The sequence below is a fragment of the Cheilinus undulatus genome, linkage group 1 (assembly GCF_018320785.1).
Source record: "Cheilinus undulatus linkage group 1, ASM1832078v1, whole genome shotgun sequence".
Classification (NCBI taxonomy): domain Eukaryota; kingdom Metazoa; phylum Chordata; class Actinopteri; order Labriformes; family Labridae; genus Cheilinus; species Cheilinus undulatus.
Genome location: NC_054865.1, coordinates 54,034,921 through 54,041,974, shown reverse-complemented (window position 1 = coordinate 54,041,974; position 7,054 = coordinate 54,034,921).

Here is a 7,054-nt window from a genome sequence, read left to right as displayed (position 1 = left end):
TTACGCAGCACCAACCTCTCTTCCTCATCCTCGTTCATGCTGCATACGACACACAAAGGTGACGCTCACTCTTTTCTCCTGCATTAAAGCTCCTCTCCACAGAAGATCAGCGTCAGCGGTGTGTGGGTGTGTGCTCAAGCTGTGGGTGTCTCTGTGTCGCCCGTGTGAGCCATAGGTGTGCACAATGTTAAAATATTATTTGGTTAATAATTCCCTTAATATCATATGTTTGTGGGGAACAAATTAATGTTAGAATCTCTGCATTGATGCTTATTGATAATGAACAGACATAAAAGACGACAGGATAGTATTTGTATTTACTTTTCAAAATGCAGGACATTTTTAGGCATTACCAGTGAGATCTATCCCTTTTATCTATAATGCAGGAGGCCAAAAGGAGACAGGCCTGCCCACAGAATTGGCTGGGCCCCTGAAAATCCCAGAGAATGGGCCGTCCCCAATGGTGATTCAGCACCATTATTAACTCATTTGACACTTTCAACCCCTTTTCACTACATCATTTGGCCATTTCTTCATCTTTTGCTACTCTTAACCCATTTTTGATCATTTTTGCCACTTTTTAACCAAATGTTACCACTTTTTGTCTAATTTGGCACTCTTTAACTCCTTTTTGCAACATTCCTGCCAGTAATTGCCCCTGTGTGCTATTCTTTAATCCCTTTTCATTATTTTGCCAGGCTATTTGTATATTTTTGCCACTTTTAATCAATTTTGCCCCTTTTAATCCACATTTTTGACTTTCTTTAACCCCCTTTAAACAACTTTCAGCATGTTTTATCCCCCTTGAGCCACTCTATTTTGTCACTTTTTAACCCCTTTCATTACTTTGTTGCACAATTTTTGCCACCTTTAAACCAATTTTTGATCGGCTTTGATTGACATCCTAACCTGTTTTAGCCACTTTTCCTACAAATTTGTGTCCCTTTGTGCCACTCCACAACCCATTTTGACACTTATCACCCATTTTTGCCACTCTCTTACCCCTTTTTATAACTTCATCTGGCCATTTTTGCAATATTTCCGCCAGTCTTAGCCCATTTAAAAACCTTTTTTAATAATAGTGGCTGACAAGTACATTTCTGTTAAAAGCGATCAAACATTAAGACATTCTTAAACTATTTCAATATTAATTGTTTTTCAGATTTAACAGCTGAACACATTTCAAGCCAAAAAATACTCTTAAAACCACAAAATCTTCTTTTCCTCCTTTTCTGAATGTAATGATCTTCTGGGAGCCAGACAGGAAGCTTTGGGGGGCCTGATATGGCATTCGTGAATTCGTGAAAAAGGAGCCCTGATTAAGAAGTCTGTGATAACCAGAGGGACAACGTTTCTATTTTATTATTCCTTTTTGGATTGATGTCTGTGATATTCTAATTCTAAGACAGTGAATTTTAAATTTATTTTGGTCATTCCTAAATATCAAACAATTTAAAAGAAGATATTTATCTTTATCTTCTTCAGTTTATCTTTGTTGTATCAATTAAAATGACCCCTAGATGATGATAAAAAATGACCTCAATAGCAGCACCGAATATAAATTTTTTAAATTTTGAACACTAAGTCTGACAGAAAAGTGACCTTTTAATAATAAAGGTTAAAGCCCAAACAGACGGTGCAGTAGGGGGGAAAAATCCTCCCTGGAATTGGTCACTTGCCTCCCATGCTAAAAAAGAGAAGGGTCATTTGACATCACTTTGATGCAGAATATCTGGATTGACATGAAATCAATACAGAGTGCAAAGATGTGGATGCTGCAAGCTCAAAGGCACATTTCTTTCCTTTTCTCTTCATCAGCAGACACAAGAGGCAGTACGCTGGAACCAGATATAAGCCTCCGCCAGTCTAAATTATGTCATCATTTCTGGTCTTTCAGAATAGAATTAAAGAAACGTTCTATGTGAGTGACTGCAAGATGCAGTGGGATTAATAAATCAACATTTTCCTCTGGTAACAACCACTGTGGCAGCCATGAAAATAAAGACATAGGTAAATCTGTGGCAGACTGAACTGAGTGAGACAACAAAATAGTTTAAATAGATTTGTTGGCATCTATGCATTTGCTCAATCTTGTGTCTGGTCTATAGATGGACAAAGCCATGGTTCCCTGGATACAGGGGGACTCTTTGCAAAATAATATCTCTAAGAGGTGCATCCAGTGGTTAGTCATCAAACTATTGAGCATTATTTGATCTTATAAATTAAATACCAGAGATTATTGTGCACTTGCAGGTTTCAGAGAACTCTGGAAGATAGTCAAGATAGATGTATGATAGATGCAAATGCACATGTATGCTCCTTTGTCAGCACAGATTTACAATAAACACAATTTACAATTAATTAATGTGGCTCTCCTGATCCTCCTCTCAGCTCTACACAGAAACGCAGATTGTCTTTGGGGATTAGACTTAGAACAGGACACTCCTATGGACTCTTGACACTGGGGGTGGTGTTGAGGGATGCAGGACCAGCTGAGGAGGAAACTTCTGAGAAACTGGACCAGGAACCGATGAGTTGGCTTGGAGGAGTAGACTGAGGTACGGAGGATGAAGATGAGCAGAAAACCTGAGAGGATCTGGGCTAGATGCTGATGAACTGAATAGAGGTAGCTTGGGTGGAGGAGGGTTGCAGTGTCCACCCTGAAACAAAAGATGACTGTAAAAGAGAATGACAGATTTAAAATATGACTGATGATTGGTCAAACAAGAATGTGGCAGAATCTGATTAGCTGAGTACTTAAAGAGAGTGAACGCCCATAATCAGCTCATCACCAGAGAGAAAGAAAGGAAGAAGGTAGAGATAGTAGAAATTAGAAACAGTCTTCCAGCTTGAACTTTTGCCAAGCTCCATTAAAACTAACTGGTTACATATTTCACTGATTATGCCACTTATCTCACCTTATAATTCCACCAGAAAACCTAAAAAATGCAAATATTGAATGTCTAAGCAGAAGTAAGGCTCGCAGTAAAAAAGATATAAACCACTCAAATTTAATAAAGCATTTAAAAGGTTATACAAATGACCAAAATTATGCCTATTTGAAAATTGTTATAGAATAGTCAAATCTACCACTGGATCACTCTTTTTGCTAGAAACCCTCCTGAAACAAAACCTATTATGACATTTAGCACTACTAGTCACCTTTATTACATGTGAGTTTCATCAGCTTTCCACAGTTAGTTATAATGTTAGGGGGGCCAAAAGAGACGTAAAACTACATTTTGCAAGTTCTAGATGAAACAGGAAGTCTGAGATTTTCTTGGTTCTTGATTGGTCGGATGGTGTGCTGTCCTACTGGTTCACAGAGACTGAGGAGGAGACCACAAAGTCGACCATATATGGTTCCTTGCCCCGTAAAGGCTTAAATCCTTGAGTCATGCAGAAATGCAACAAAACAGCTGAAAATTAATCTAAATTAAAATTAAGAAAGCTTGTTGTTGCATTTTCATTGGTTTTGTTGTATTTTATTTGTTTTGTTCAGAGCTTAGTTTTTTCAAGAGTCTATTCCTAGCATATTTTGCACCATCTGGATGTTTAACTGTACAATGTTTTCCCAGATCTATCAATATGATGACAAAAATTGCTTTAATCGATTGAATGGGATCAATGAAACAGCAGGAGAAGCTGGAGGAAGGAGAGCTTGAAGATTCTAAATGGTGGACTCTGTCGCCCTCTTCTGGCATAAGATTGGCATCACCAGCAGGCATGAAGCAGCGGAGGGAGCAAAGCTGACCAGGTATCTGCCTACGTGACAGATAAAAGGTGTTTTTGTGTCAGCTGTGTTTACAGAAACATAGACTTTGCTTAAATCAAATCTAAAGTCCTCACACTGAAAACGAACACAAAACTATATTTTCGCATGCAGCTCTACCTGTTTGTAACTTACTGTTTTTCTTATTATACTGCACATATTTAAAAATTTTCTTACTTTCAGATTCAGAAAACTTAATTTATTCAAGAGAACAGTGCCAATACTGTAGCTACATTTACAGACAGCAGGACATTAACAACAATAATAAATAGTCAGTACACTGACAGAGATGCTCAGCGGTACACTGACTCCCTCATGTGGTGCCACAAAGGAGACACACATTTACTTTATAAATCAATCACGGTCAATATAATTTCTAATTTCTAACTTTTTTTACATACAAATGTACAAAACCCCCTCATTAATTTGAAAGTGAAAACATATTTCTACAAGGTTATGTCAATTAGATTAATCAGTATTTCTGGCTACCATTACACCATGAAGACAAAGGGACACTCCAAGCAACTCAGAGATAAAGCTATTGAAAGTATAAATCAGGGGATGGACACAAAAACATTTCCAAGGCTCTGAACATTCCCCAGAGTTCAGTTAAATCCGTCATCAAGAAATAAAGGAATATGGCACATGTGTAAATCTACCTAGATCAGACCGTCCTCACAAACTGAGTGAGCGTGCAACAAGGAGACTAGTGAGAGAGGCCACCAAGACAACTATGACTACTCTGAAGGGGTTCCAAGCTTCAGCAGCTGAGATGGGAGAGACTCTGCAGACAACAACTGTTAGAGCTTTATGGGAGAGTGGCAAAGAGAAAGACACTGTTGAAGAAAACTCAGATTCAATCTGGACTAGAGTTCACCAAAAGCCATGTGGGAGACTCCATGGTCAAGTGGAAGAAAGTTATTTGGTCTGATGAGACCAAAATGGAGCTTTATAGCCATCAGACAAGACGCCAAACACTGCACATGACCACAAACACACCAAACCCTCTGTTAAGCACAGTGCTGGCAGCATCATGCTGTGAGGAAAATCTTGGAGGGACAATCATATTCAGTCTGCAAGAGAACTATGACTTGGGAGATTTATTTTCCAGCAAGACAATGACCTGAAGCATACAGAGAAAGCTACACAGAAATGGTTCAAAGACAACAAGGAGAATGTCCTGGAGTGGCCAAGTCAAAACCCAGACCTCAGTCCAACAGAGAATTTGTGGCAGGACTTGAAAAGGTCTGTTAATGATTCTCATGCAACCTGACAGAGCTTGAGCAGTTTAGCAAAGAAGAATAGAGTAAAATTTTAGTGTCTGCCGTGAGCCTGATTGAGACCTGTCCACACAAACTCAGAGCTGTGATTGCAACCAGAGGCGACTCTACTAAATACTTGACTTGGAAGGGGTGAATATTTATACAGCCACTTATTTAGTATTACATATCTTTAATTGACATAACTTTGTAAAAATCTGTTTTCACTTTGACAGAGTTTTGTTTTTGTTTTGTTTTGTTTTGTTTTTGTCAAAAAGCCAAATTATATTGGACATGATTGAGTAATAAAATCAATAAAAGGGTAAAACACTCTTCTAAGGGGTGAAGACTTTTATAGGCACTGTAGATGCCTATAAAACAACCATCACTGTCTGTGGTTTCAGTTTAAAGTGAAATGAGCTAGGCTTTTTTTAAACACATAGCTCTCTACTCTCTGTTACCCTGTTCTGGTGAACAGTGTTTTATTTTATAGCTAAATTTGATCTGTTTTATTCCTGTGCTTGACTTGTGTTACTCTGTGTCCTATCTGAACTAGCTCAGCACTGCTGACTCCAGTTCCCATGCGGATCAATGACTTACCACTATTTAACTAAGGCAGCATTAAAGGGCCTATTTAAATTTATATTGTCAGTATTTCTGTATTATAAATCCTTTTATAGACTGATGTTTTAGGATATTCTAAAATGTAAAGGTAGTGGATTTTTGATTTTCCTGAGCTGTGCGCTGTAAACATCAACATTTAAACATCAAAATCTTTAAATATTTCACTTTGTCTGAGATCAATCTAGAATACATGGAAGTTTTGCTTCCTAAATTATATTACAGAAAAAATACTTTTTCATTGTATTCATTTTTTTTAGATGCACCTGTATAGTTGGCATTACAATATGGCTCTGCATCACTAAAAAATAATGTAAAAATTATCGTTGAATAAAAATCGCTGCAGTAAACTGACTATTTAAAAAAAAAATGCATATTCTATCTTTCATTTCCTTCCAAAAAATATTCATGTGCCACATTTTTTTTAGCTGAGTACTTCTCCATAAATATGGTCCAGAAAAGCAGACAAATAAACTTAAAACAAAATCTAAGGCAATTTGTGTTTGGTACATTATTTCTTTGTTGTAACTATGCTTCTTGGTAATAAATCTTATACCGTTGGAAAGCCTGTTTATTACCCTTTTAAATGATGCCACATTTGTAAGGATTATGCATTTGTGGGATGAGCTTCTGGTACCCCCAGGTGCTGCCAATCAGGTGCCTGATTGGCAGCACCTGAGCATGGGCCCTGTCTGCTTCAAGGATCGGCATGCCACGTTTGACTGATCTGGATAGGGCCCATAGGTTGGGCAACTTCAAGCTGGTGTTCAGCAAAACCAAGTTGCGGTTTGTTTGGAGTGAACCCTAGTACCATCTCCAAACTGAAAGCCAAGTTCCATATAACTGGGAATGTCAGAGACAGGCTGCAAAGTCAGTGTCCCAAGAATACAACACCCCAAGAATACTGTTTTCTCACCTTGTCAGCAAGAACTCTATCCTCCAAGATGACAACACTCGCCGCCACAGAGCGGGGTTTAGCAGAGACTACCTCCAGAATTTGGGAGTGGAGAGGATGGAATGTCCTGCCAGCAGTCCTGACCTTAACCCCATTGAACACCTGTGGATCAGCTTGGGTGTGCTGTTCGTGCCAGAGTGACCAACACAACCACGTTGGCTGACTTGTGACAAATGCTGGTTGAAGAATGGGATGCCATCCCACAGCAGTGTGTGACCAGGCTGGTGACCAGCATGAAGAGGAGGAGCCAGGCTGTTGTGGCTGTGTATGGTTCTTCCACACATTACTGAGGCTCCTGTTTGTTAAATGAATAAATTGTTAAATTGTCAGTATGTCTTGTTTCTTCAAACGTCAGTCATCCAATCCACCAAACACCCAACAAGAGTCAATGGCAGAATCAGCTGTTTGGCACTGGCAGAGAAGATTTGGCACATTTTTCATGGGTGC